The sequence below is a fragment of the Tachysurus fulvidraco genome, chromosome 16 (genome assembly GCF_022655615.1).
Source record: "Tachysurus fulvidraco isolate hzauxx_2018 chromosome 16, HZAU_PFXX_2.0, whole genome shotgun sequence".
NCBI classification, from domain to species: Eukaryota; Metazoa; Chordata; class Actinopteri; order Siluriformes; family Bagridae; genus Tachysurus; species Tachysurus fulvidraco.
In genome coordinates, this window is record NC_062533.1 from 8,300,837 (window position 1) to 8,314,899 (window position 14,063).

Genomic DNA, 14,063 nt, shown 5'->3' on the forward strand with positions numbered 1-14,063 from the left:
ATATCATTTGTAATAAAAATTGTTGTATTAGAAATTAATTCAGAAAAATAAAACAAACATTTTCATTGTGTGAATGCATGCTCATGTTTGTGTGAGTTAAGCCAGGAGATATATGCAGTTCCACTGTTTGTCAGAGCTCAAGAAAATGCACTCTCTGAGCAAGAAGAGATTAGGAACATTGGAGTGAATATCCTGATTGCAAAGGAATATCCAAAAAAGGGGAAAATGTGAGGACAACAACAAGAAAAGCCTTTAACCTGAAAAGAATAAGAAGAAGTGGAAGGAATATTGGAGTTCTGCATTCATAAGCTGCTAAACTGTCAGATGTGAAGAATGTACAGGAAAAAGTGGGTGGGGGCAAAAGACTGGGAGAAAAAGTGATGGGGAAATTAGATGGTGTGTTCTAAGCTTATAATACAATCAATTCTGGATAAAATGTTTTTCTTGTATCCTTTCAGGACGTGATGCACTGGGCTAACTTTGGCATTTCTGGGCTTCTGTCCAGCCATGATATGATAAACACACAGACGAAAGGGTATTGCTCTCTCTCTCTCTCTCTCTCTCTCTCTCTCTCTCTCTCTCTCTCTCTCTCTCTCTCTCTCTCTCTCTCTCTCTCTCTCTCTCTCTCTCTCTCTCCATTCTCTCCATTCTCTATTTCCCTGTCCAAACAACAAAGCTATTATTTTCCTAGCAGCTAGATTTCATGAGTAGATTTCGGTAAATCCATAAATGTAAGTCAAATACAAGTTGTATCTTCACACAAGCTTAAATGTTTTCTATCTCCTACATTCAGCTACAGCTTTAAGCTTTAGAGGACACAATTTACACAGATGTGGAAGCAAATTAGTTATTCTTAGCAGCATATTGATAAACACATCGATTACGATCGATTGTTAGATCGATAAGAGCTTATATTTGTTTCCAATAGCTCCGGATCCGAACACAAGAAATTCCCCTTTAAAAAGTGTAATGCATTTGCTTCCACATTTGAGCTTTTACGAAGTTATCCAAATTAGCCGATCATGTAGCAGCAAGCATGGAGCACCCATGCATTAAATCATACAGATACAGATCAAAAGCTTCAGTTAATGTTCACAACATCAGCATGAGGGAAAATCTGATCTCAGTGACTTTGACAGTGACATGGTTTTGGTCAAACAGGCTTGTTTGAGTATTTTTAAAACTGCTGATTACCTGGGAATTTTACAGACAGTAGACTGTAGAGTTTGAACAGAGTGATGCATTAAAAAACAGCAAGGTAGTGTCTGCCTTTGGTAACACCTTTTTGATGACAGAGATCAGAAGAGAATGGTCAGGCTGGATCCAGCTGACAGGTAAGCTCTGGTAACTCACAGTAGTGTGCAGAAAGGAATCTCAAAGCATCAAACACACTAAACCTTGAGGCAAATGGACTACAACAGCAAGGCACCACATCAGGTTCCCTGCCTGTCAGCCAAGGACAGAAATCTTTAACCAAAATCTAAGGTTAAAGATTGTAAAAACACCAGGAGGTGTATTTTCAGACCTTTGAGACAGGAGTTGTGATGGAAGATGATTGCTATTGGTTGATCCCAAATTATCCTGCACAGTATAAAATAATTATAATAATATTTTGTTTTGATTTCAGCTTAAAATTTGTAACTCACATCACCCTGTACAGACCAATCTGGAGCCAGCTAGTCTGGTGGCATTGGTTTGTGAGAGAGCAGCGACAAACTACACATACAGCCACAATGTAGAGGTGATTTATCACTGTGAGAACTGTGCGAGAGCCTGTGCAAGAATTCTTGCCGTGCATTTAACAGACAGCAGATACGGCTATGCCTTTGTCTCAGAGACACTGCAGGACACACATATTAACCTCTGTCTGTTTGGGAATGCCAGGGAGCTGATCCAGAGGAGCTTAAAATCTAAAATATGCTGCATCCCAAAATTGCAGAAAGAAATGCATTCTGATGTTGGGTCCCACAGTGACTCAATGTGGAATATGAGTTGTCAGAAAATTATCAAGTAATAGCTAAAAAACACCAGAATAGCAGGAAATAGGTTTGTCAATTTTCCTTTAGAATTAAACATTTTGAAAGAATTTAATAACGATTTGAATAAAAATTTGATTAATCAGTGTTTTACAGTTTTTCACATTATTGAAATAATCAAGAATCATTAATAATAAATTATTTCCCCACTTTGCTGTGAGTCATGAATAAAGATGCTTGGAGAGTGGATGCAAATGCAGGTCATTTTAATAGGAACAGCTCACAAAAGAAAGAACAGTCCAGCGAACAATCCAAAAATAACCTTTGGCAAGAAACAGGGTTAAGCAGGCACAGGTCATACAAACAGATCTATATGGGCTCGGTATCGTCAAAGACACTAGAGAACTGAATGTATTTCATGCATTTATATGTATATTTCACATATATTTTGTTAAGATTAACTAAAACAATGGTGCTGATGAACAGTGTTAAACGGAAAACAGTACACTGAAAGATCAAAGCTATCAAATTAATGTTTCCTGATTCATATCAGGGGGGCACGGTGGCTTAGTGGTTAGCATGTCACACCTCCAGGGTTGGGGGTTCGATTCCCACCTCCGCCTTGTGTGTGGAGTTTGCATGTTCTCCCCGTGCTTCGGGGGTTTCCTCCCCCGGTCCAAAGACATGCATGGTAGGTTGATTGGCATCTCTGGAAAAATTGTCCGTAGTGTGTGATTGCGTGAGTGAATGAGAGTGTGTGTGTGTGCCCTACGATGGGTTGGCACTCCGTCCAGGGTGTATCCTGCCTTGATGCCTGATGACGCCTGAGAGCGTCATTAGGCACAGGCTCCCCGTGACCCGAGAAGTTCGGACAAGCGGTAGAGAATGAATGAATGAATGAATGATTCATATCAGCCATTTTTTTTTCTTGACTCTAATGCACAGTTACTGTACACTGCAATATTTGTGAGCAAGTCAGCGATGCACAGGCAGACCACTGCTGAACCAGAAGCATGGACACAGACAAACAATTCTAAATTTAACATGTTGCCCATAATAGTTTGACTTTATTGTGAAAACATACATATTTTGTGCATTCTTGAGTTTCGCCCAAGTTGATCCTGTTGACCTGCATGTGGTAATGATGGTTGTTTTACTCACATAATGCACAGAATGAAAACCCTGCAACATACAGCAATGAATTTTCACCTAATCCTTTTTAAAGTGGGGGAGTAAAACTACTTTATATGCTTGCTCATTTGCTCAGTTGCCTATGTACAGTATATCAGCACATCAGTGGTGTTTTGGATCTGGTCGTTGTCCTTACTGGCTTGTGGAGAGCAGTGCGGTAGCTTGCAATAGCTATGGCACTACCAGCGGGGGCTGGACTTTACCCAACAAATCCCCATAAATAACATGAACCCATCTTTTAAAATCTGGAAATAAGACATCCAGACATGCTACATGTTGCAACAGTCCAATGTTAAGTTTAGGAAAGCGTGCAACATTGCATGATCAATTGTAACACATATTAAAGATGTATGATAGATGATGCAGAGGTCATAAACAAGATTTCCTGTTTCTTTTTTTTTTCAGCTTATTTTTTTATATCATAATGACAATAGTTTTATCACAGTAGATATAATAATCATAGTTTCTGTTGATCTTGGCAAATTAAGTCACAGTTGCATGGGTGCATTTAGAAAAAAAAAAAAAGCCAGCTTTTCCGTACATCAGCAGCAATTACTCCTACATATAGCCTGTGTACATTAGTACAACTTAGTATGAAATCTCCATCTATCTCTCTACCTCACCTACCATCTACAGGTCAATGCTTATAAATTCTGAAGTCATGTAACTGACTATAAATAATCCCAATGACAGGGGCTTCCCAGTTAAGACTGAGTGGATTAGCTTTCTGACTCTCAGCCTGAATACACAATGAAGATTTCTCTGCAGCTCTGCACATATTGTTCCTGCTGGGGATCAGAGAGCTCCAACTTGCAAAGGGTAAAAGCAATTGCTTTTTGCTGCAGTTTCAATTATGCACAATTTCAGTTGGCATTCACACTGGATTAATGACAGAAAAGCCATGTCTCTTTCTAAAATCCATTGACTAATAGATGTGTGTGGTGGTAAAAAAGCGGGAACTCGTAGAGGAAATGCAATAGCTTGTTGAGAACAAGTTGCTGTGCAGTAAATTGATGGAACAGTTTCACATAAATCACAAATAAATAAAAGTAAATCAGTTTGTGCATTAATTAAATCTTGAACTAAGAAAACTGCTTATGATGAATGGATCCAACATAGTAAGTGTGGTGTGTTTGATGTGGCTGTCCGGGATTTCTGCAGTCAGTGTTACATGAGTGTTTTTTTGTTTTTTTTTGGTTTGTTTACTTGCACTAATGCTGCAGCTCATAGATCTCTTGTGCACAGAGGAGGAATTAATGTTCAGCAATTACACCTACAGACACACAGCTGAAAGGAAATATATTTGGTGGTCAGGATCAGAAGATAAAGGGAAGCCAAACAGAGCAATTTGTTTGGATGCACTTCATGTTGTGTTTTATTTAAAGCCAGAAGGTGTTAAAGATACATTTAAAGCTGTCCTCTAAATAATCTATAGTGTGCGCAGGAAATAAAAACTAATAACACTAAACTGCTTTTAAGTGCAAAGTATTCTTTTCTTTACATTAGAGGTTGAATGCAGTGTACCGATAAAGCTTGGTGAAGATGCATACTGTGAATTTATAAACATTTTACATTGAATTTTTTTCAGCTTGGTCTCACTTTTAAAACAATTTGTGTAACACGTTTGTACCTTTTCTTAAAAACCTCATTTGCATATGATCAAAAACCATATTTACTTATTTTGGCAGTAATGGATCTGGAGACTATGCTGGTACTGCAACAGGTATAAAGTGGCAGTAAACTCTGGTTGGGATGCCAGTCACACCTAGAAGCAATTCAGTTCACTCATGTGCATGTTTTTGGTAGGTGGAACGATTCAACAACATCGACTCTAGCCACTGTGACATATAGGCCACACTTATACTGTTTTTGTTTTTTTTTGCAATAAAACAATCAGGTGTTAACATTCACAAAATGGCAAACTTAATTTCAAACTGCTGAAAGCAGAATGCACGACTGCCCTTAAATGCTTTGGTAGGTTTACCGTGACTGGTATGAAAGTTTTATGTATGGTAGGTTTCACAGGGGATGTGGTAGCTCAGTAGTTAAGGTGTTCGACTACTGATCGGAGGGTCATTGGTTTGAATCCCAGGTCCCAGGTCCACCACTGCTGGGCCCCTGAGCAAGGCCCTTAACCCTCAATTGCTCAGGTGTATAAACTGAAAAAAAAGTAAGTCACCCTGGATAAGAGTGTCTGTTAAATGCTGTAAATGTTTCATGCAGGACAATGAAAAGCATTACCAAACACACACACCTTGTGCTAAGGTTAAAAGCAAACCATCAGGTTAACAACTTGCTTAGATTAACAGCAAACTCATTTTTAAAATGTTCTAGTTTGAAGGTAATGATCCTGATACAGTAGTTAGATGCAAAGAAAGATGCTAAACATGATGATTTCTATATTTATCCTAACATTTTGAATAGAATTTCTGATGAAGTGTAGATACATGTGTATATCTCACACGATTGATGCAGGGCTCAACCTGAACACCTTGGGCACCTGCCATTTTTTTTTAACAAACGTTACAGTAAAAAGAAAACAAGTTTGTGCTGGTGGATTGGTTTATCTTTGATGCCACACATGATCTCCATTCAAAAGCATTGGAACCTCCTCCCTGCTGCTGTCTACTACACAGAGATGGAACTCATTTGATGTGGCAAGAATGAGAAAAGCAGAAGAAAGGTGGGGGAAAGATGGAGAGGAAATAAAATGAGAGAGAGAGCGAGAGAGAGAGAGAGAAAGGCAGGTGCTTCCCCTCCCACTGGCCTCCTCCCTGCAGTGTCTGGTCTTCCTCTACTTTAGAGAACAGCTGCCTCATGTCACATCTCTCCTCCACTCCCCAATCCCAACTCTCAACCATCCATCTATCCATCCTCCCTCCTATAGATCACCATTAGCAGCAGCTCATCATTTTTCAATCCTGCGTCAGTCTTACACGCAACATGCTGCGTTCTAACTAGAGCAGATTTAGAGAGAAGAGACATTTTTACCCAACTCCCACACATTCCCTTGCTAATACAGAGTGTTCCCTGAGAGAGACATGCCCTGAATTCATATGAGCTTTTCGGGGGCCTTAAAAACATTCCTCCATCTCTCTAAGCTTCTCCTCCCAACACTTTGATCCGAGCAGATTGACCGAGGCGCAGCACAACAACCTCATTCCACACCAGCCCTCAGCAGCCACACCAGCTGCCACTGGCCATTATTCAATTAATGCGGGCCCAGAGAATGTGCAGCGGCAGCTATAAATGCAGACTTCATAAAGGTCTATAGGCCAGTGGAAATTAGTTTAATTTATGTAATTATCTCTTCTTTTATGTATTCATGAATAATGTTTGATTTAAGCAGTGGTATTAGGCATACTGTTTGAATCTGCACTTCAGCACATATCTCATTGCACTTTGTGGTGTCAGCCCTCAGGACAGGCACTATAGCATGAGTATAGCATTTCAAGTTATATTTTTTAATTAACTTTTTTTTTTTTTTTTTTCAAATTACGTGACACTCAGAAATTCCTTAGCACAAGCACAGACTATACACACAGCCTTCATACAAATGCAAATGTTTCCATCTATGCCTTGGGGATTTATTTCATAAGCCAGATTTGCATAAGCAGATTCAAATGAAAATCAAATCAACTCTAGACTGATACAGGTGAAAGATTTATTGTCCAATGACAGAGTCAACTGCTGGAAAACTATTTTTTAAAATCTTATTCAGTTCATCCTTTTGGGCTGAATTTAATCCAAATCTCTGGTGCATTATTTGAATGACAGAGCTATTTCTTTGGAAATGTCTTTAATTCACAGTGAAGAACGTTCCACAGACTCACACCTGGATTTCACATAATTGCCGCCCATTAGCTTGTCTTTCCTTTTTCAAGCACCAAATTTATTTTCTCATTCTTGCATTACCTATGGGTTTTGACAGAACTACAGATGAAATAAGTCACCCATCGTCAGTCTTAATGTGCTCTAGTTTCAAAAAAGCACACAATTTAATTGTTCTTTCTCACTGGAAATCAGCCCTGGGTTGTGGATGTGCAAGGTTCAGACAGCACTGAGACCCAGTCGTGCACTCTGGGTCGAGCTATTTGTATTGTTATTGCTGATGAATGGGGCCATCTGCCCACTGCCTGCTGATGGCTGTCTTGGCTAGTTGTTCTTCAACAATAAGGACATGAGGCCTGGATTTGTGAACAGGCGTCACGATGGACAATAGGAGAGTGGCAAACTAGCAGCAGGCTAATGGAGCCCTGATCCTACAGGCACTCTCAGTAAACACCAGTGTTGATAAGCACCTCATACAAAGATTAGCCTGGCAGGCAAGAACAATGTCAACGATGCTAATTACTCTGCACTGCATGCACAAAACAAACATGTGCGTTCTCTGAGATACAGATACAGACACAAAAACAAGTCCGATACCGGCTCTTTCTGTGAAATACACACAAATGTACTGGCAAGACGGCATGTACACAGACATGTGTCATCTATATTTAACTGTGCATTTGAGTATGTTTGCACCTCGCCAAAAAGGGCATTTTCAGGTTTCTGTGTTCACTTTTTTCTTTTACTCAGCCACACCATGAATTCGTTTGGTGATTCACTTCACCTGCCTCCCACCAGACCACTCAACCATTTTCAGCCTCTTTGTTCAAGATGAAACATGTTTAATCTCCTGGCTCTCATCCCTATAGCAAGACTGTACTGTACTCCTGCTCCTCCCATTCTCCCACCAGAGCAGATCCAAAGTCAGAGAGCGTGAGTGCTACTTTTCAAAACCAGCAAAAATACATGCCCTCCTTCATTCTCCATCTCTCCTGTGGTGTGAATTGGACTGTGGCACTCTAATCAGAGGGTCATCTGCTTGGCCTGGCTGCACAAATGATGGCTGCCTGACTCCTGCTGCTGAATTATGGATGTGAGGGAGATGAATATTTCATTTTCCTCTTAGCTGGGGTCTTTCTGGCAGCAAGGGCGGAGCCCAGTCATGTGACCTGCATGACCACGAACATCTCATTTCTTATTGATGCAGGCATTTAGTGGGATTGAGCTAAATAATGGGGCTGGCAATGCTTTGCACACATTAGTAGAATCTCGGTGTGAAAGAGGTTATCTGAAAATGCAGGGGGTTTAATTAATCATCTGTAATCCAGCATGCAACCTGTGACATACAATATGAAGACAAGCAGGAAGTCTATTTGCACTTCCAAATCATCCTACATTTCAGCTGAAATCATTCAGCTGTCCATTTGCTTGATATGCCGATTCATTCAGAATGGGAACATAGCCACTCATGTGCCACTCAGTGCCTTCCATCCATCCACTTATATACACATGCTAACATGCACATGTATGCACTCACAACACATCCACCTCCACCTTGTCATCAAGTGGCTAATAACCAAAGGTGCGGTGAGCCAAAAGCTTCTTTCCCGGTGTTCAGATTTAATTATTTCCATTGTTTAATCAAGCACACCATTTAATCATTGAATTTGAATAGGGCTTTTAGTAGTGGCCAACAGGACAGGATGACCATGCAGAGGCAGCCAAGCATCGCCTCTCCTCTCCTTAGCCCATCACAGTCCATCAAAACAATTTCACACATGGAAAGCAAACCTTAATGGCACTTCACAAATGGTGCTGAGGCCCTGCTCACCCTGGGGAGGGAGTGAAGAAGTGAGCATGGGAGGGGAACCTTAGTGCAACAATGGCCCATTAGTGTGACCGTGAAAGATGTGCTGTCTCATGGTGTCAGCAACAGACATCTACATACAGTACAGCACATGCTCAGAAAGACCTGAGACACTTTGTACCATGCCTCTAGGCCAATATGTATAATATTTTCTATAGGCTTTTGGTGGCACACACAGCAAAGTTATGTAGAGTGGAACTGTCAGGACTGTGATCGCTATTTTGCCCTTGGCTGCACTACTGTCCAAGATCAAGACTCACATTTGTGCTGGGGAAAAAAGTTAGATTTCAGGTAATCCCTCTTGTGCAGTACTGGTTAGATATTTCCTGCTACTATATCAGATATAATCCTTAATTGTGGGTTAATTTTTTCAGATTCATTGTAATATCATCGCTACTACATTCTGACGAGTCAGTTACTATTGTATAATTGCCCTGATTGATTTTATATCCAGTTGTGGGATGTTGTTCCAATGACTATGGCAGAAGTACATTAATCAGCATACATGAATGAATTGGTTACCAAGGAACTGTCAGGACAGAGATGCTTAGGCAGATGCTGATGCATGTAAGGCAGCTTTAATGAGCATACAAACTACAAATCTAAAATGGCAGGCAATAACAAGGTCAGGAAACAGGCACAGGTCAGGCAATTTTGCAAACAACACTCTGTGGGATGGAAATAACTTTTACATGCAAAGAAATTACATATGGAAGTAGGCCAAGCCAAATAATCAGACAAACAGTACAAAGGCATGGTAATGTCAAGGACAGCAAGTAAACTGAAAATATACTGTGAGTGTGTGGCTGATAGAATACAGGTGAATTCACTCAGTAGCTGTGAGGAGTGTTCTGAGGAGTGAAGTCCATGGTGCCCATGTTTGTAGGTCATGGTGCATGTTTTAAAATGGATTGTGTTGTGGAGCTTGTGGGTTGCCTTGTCCAATATCCAATATCCAAAAATAGAAATCCATCTGAAATGGCCAGATTCCTGCAAGCGCTGTTGGACTGTCTGCAACAATTCCTGATCCAACTCACCAATTAATTACCAGAGACCAGTTTTCCAAAATTAATGCAAAATTAAGATTGTCCTTCTGGCACAGAATGTTCAACGACTGAAGTTTATTCTTCCATTTAACAATGATTTTGCACAGCGATGTGTTTAGGAAACTTAACCAAGGATAGCATTAGTATTACAGCAGTGAAACCACCAAATTCTGCCTTTTAAGCCTGAAGTAACTCTAGACATATCATTGATTAAATTGATTGTTAAAATGGTGCTTCTTCAAGGAATAATGTGTTTCAGGTTTATTCTGAACAGAATTCATAGTATAATTATAAATGGTGGTGTGCAACCATCTGAGTAGGTGTAGTAGGAGTAATGCATGTGTGGGTTGTGTGAGTTTGGATGCAATGTGCTCTTTTCTTTTTTTCAACGAGGCACAGCCCCTGAAAATGCCTCAGTACAAGCCTGTCACTATACACTTTCACTCAATCAGGCTCTTGTGTGGTGCCATTTGTAGCAATTATCAGAAGTAAGCTAATGGCACTGTTTTTGTTCCCAGTCCCACACAATGGCTTACAACATTCAGCACTTCCCAACAAGCTCTTCAGATCATAAATAAAATTCAAATAAGAAACCATAACTATACAGCCCTTTTAATGAGTGGCGGTATCAGTGTTTGCAGCGGGTGCTGTCACGGTGGGGAGGATACGAAAATGAGACTGAGAGTAAAATTGTGATGGGCCCATAATAAGAATACTATTCAAACATTGGTAAGCCTGGGCTTCAGCAAAATGCTGAGCAGAATAAGAAAAAAGGCAGTGGTACACAAACATGGCACAATTTCACTGGAGACTAACTGCTACAGAGCTGTAATGATCCACTAACTCAGCCTTTCAAGTGCACACTGCTGTGTTCAATGCTAAAAACAAGACTAGATCATAGTTTGTAGATCCTTGTTTTTTGCCATTCTGTATTTTGAACACAAAACACAACACACACACACACACACACACACACACACACACACACACACACACACACACACACACACACACACACACACACACACACACTACAGTACTGTAGCTTTCATGTTTTCATGACCCTCTCTCTCAGGGGAGAGGACGATTGTTGTTTTACTGCTGAATGTGCTTAACAAATCTGAGCCAATGAGTCACCCATACTTTTATCCCCAGACCCACAGGCCACATAAAAGTGATTACAGCCTTTCATTTGCATTTGACAAACACAGCATATTATGATACACTGACTATGGACAAATTTGGGACATACTGTACTTCCATCTTTTGCATCACTTGCCCATCTTTGGAATTCCATTTTCTCAAGCTTGAATTGTTTATACAAATTTCACAAGCAGACAGTTTGACAGTTTGAGATACAAAAAAAGAGTGAGGTTTTTTAATGAGAAATGAGAGACTGTCTTGAAAGCCTTTTCTTCTCATTAGAAAAGGGATGTTAACAGAAGAGGGGATTTCCTACCCATCCACTAGATAATCATTCACTCTTTGACAGTTCACTGACTGAGAATCTCTCTTTAAGGATACAGTGCCACCATGTGGCTGGGTTACATTTGTCCTTGTAATAAATGTCACAGTTATTTGAACAACAATTAGGAGACTTAGAATTAGTTTTAAACATCATAACAGAGGTTTATGGTTGTTAAGTTCATGGCAAAAGACTCTTTGATTACATTTATCATATGCTATTGAAAGATAGATAAGCTGAGTTATTTTTGGAAATCAGAGTCTGTAAGCTGGTACAAGACTAAATAGCTAGTTTTAGGAGTGTCCTCCTCTTACTGAAGAACTTAAACTAGCACTTACATTTTTACCTTTCCTGCTATTTTCCTCTCAACAGAGTTTTTAGACAGAAAAGTTATGTAATGTAAGCAACAATTTACCACAAGTAAGTACAGTATTCTACATGTAGTAAGTAAATAATAGTAATAATTTAATAGTGTAACTTGCAGGGCTCTCAAGGCTTGAAGACAGGTAGCCGTGACATCCCAGCCATTTTTAGGGTCATAATTGAGGACAATGTCCCGTCCAGAGACAAGCTGTTTCGTGTCATTCATTACCTTCTCTAATGAATGTTTTTTTTTTATTGGTTGTTGCGTTAAATCTTACCCATATACAATAGTGCTATTTTCTGATTGGCTATTGTGTAGCCTCTTATTTTTTGATTGGCTGATAAGTGTCAGGCTCGTCTAAGAACTGAGACGCGCTTGATTCCTGCCCGGTTCCATAGAGACAGCGGTGCGGACTGATACATTTTGAGCACTGCGGCTTATTAATTAAATATATGATAAATAGTCAAAAAGTTTTTCTGCGTGAGAAATACGATGTGCGGCGGGAGAGCGGGACAAAAGACCCAAATGCGTGACTGTCACTTTCAATGCGTGACACTTGAGAGCCCTGAACTTATTCACATAATTTCAAATCAGAGACTCCAACTCACACAATCCTCAGCCTACTTCATCCCTTTAAATAACTTTTCATTGCTACTGCACCAGTGGGTCTATGATCATTCCAATTCTTATTATCTGTCTCTGTTGATGAGTGTTTGAACTGTAGCCTACTTCATTTTTACTAATTTATTCTTGTTTAGTTTGTACCTCTTTGCAGACTGCCTAGCCATTTGCCTGCCACATGTTTAGGAATATTGCCTAAACCTTTGTTTACTTTATTGGTTTTAACCAGGGGCGCTTCTAGCATTTCATCTTTAGGGGTTTTAACCCTCCGTGAGAATTTAAAACAAGAAGAGTTTTATATTATATATTATATGACTACATAGTAAGCCAAAAGTTATGGTATTATTTAAAATGGCAAAAGTGGACACCAAAATGTTATGCATGATGTAATGATGCCAGTCTTAAATCAAATCAGTTCATTGTATGTGTGCATTCTCTACAAACAGTGTGTCCAATGAATGCAGTCATTAATAAAAAAAAAATCACAAGACAAAGACCAAATCAATAAATGATATTTTTATTTAGTATTGAATGGATTGTTTGCATTAATATTTTTTTTTGTGCTATCAACTTTGGTAATAAGAATAGTGACATTTCACTGCTTTTGGTTGCTGTCTTTGCGGATTTTTTGCTGAGAAACGTTATACATACTGTAAATGCCTCCAGCTCTGACTGACGTGCACGCTGCGCGTGCCTGTGCTTCTCCGTTCAAATAAAGCAGACCGCTGAGGACGCACTTTAGAAAGACTACAACGCACGCAAATAATTTTCTTTCCCATCGACGACATGTCCTGCATTTTAACGTCATTTTTATTGTTTATTTATGAAAGTAAAAATTATACTTTTAGGTTTAGTGTGGCTGAGATCTCACACAGGGGGGCTAAAGACACCCTAAAAAAGGTCTAGAACCGCCCCTGGTTTTAACCACACCATAAAACCTGCACTTGTTTTCCTGCTGCATGACAGAAGACTTCACCGCAAATACACTGTAGATTCTGTAAATTACATTCGGAGACACTAAAAAGTGTCCAGCTAGCTACAAAACCAGACATATACCATCAACCTTCTGACAACATCCATGTAACATAACAGGCTTCTCATGAACTAAACTGGCAAGTATGAACACTCTATTTTTCTTCACAAGAGATCAAGTTTGAAAAAGAAACTTATCCAGCTGAACTCAGTGCTCAGTGAAAGGCACTTGGGCTACTGAGGCCTAGTTGAACACTGTTCACACTGTGCAGTCATATGACTGTTCACTACATGTTCCATCTCCCTGCCAATGACAGATTAACTGGTGAGCTCTTCATGTCCCTAAAACAAAGTTCAAGGTCTACATTTGAATATGCCCTAGAATTTTGAGCTGAGAGCAGATGCAACAAGCCCACACTCATCACTGCATTCCATCAGGGGCTAAAAAGGGATGTGATTACAGAGTTGGTTTTCTACGACTGTGAGTTGTAACTAGATGCACTCATTGGTTTGGCCATTTGCCTAGACAAACTTCTGGATAAAGGGAGATCTTCATTCTGTCCTTGCCACCACTGAGAAAGAGTCATTAAGCCTCAAATCACCCCAAATTAACTGTCAAAAAATGTTATCTTGAGCAAAGTCTCTGCTGCTAACTGTGGAGAGACAACCCACTGCATCACAGTGTCTATTTCATCCAGAATGTTGATGGTCGAACATTCAGACACCTATC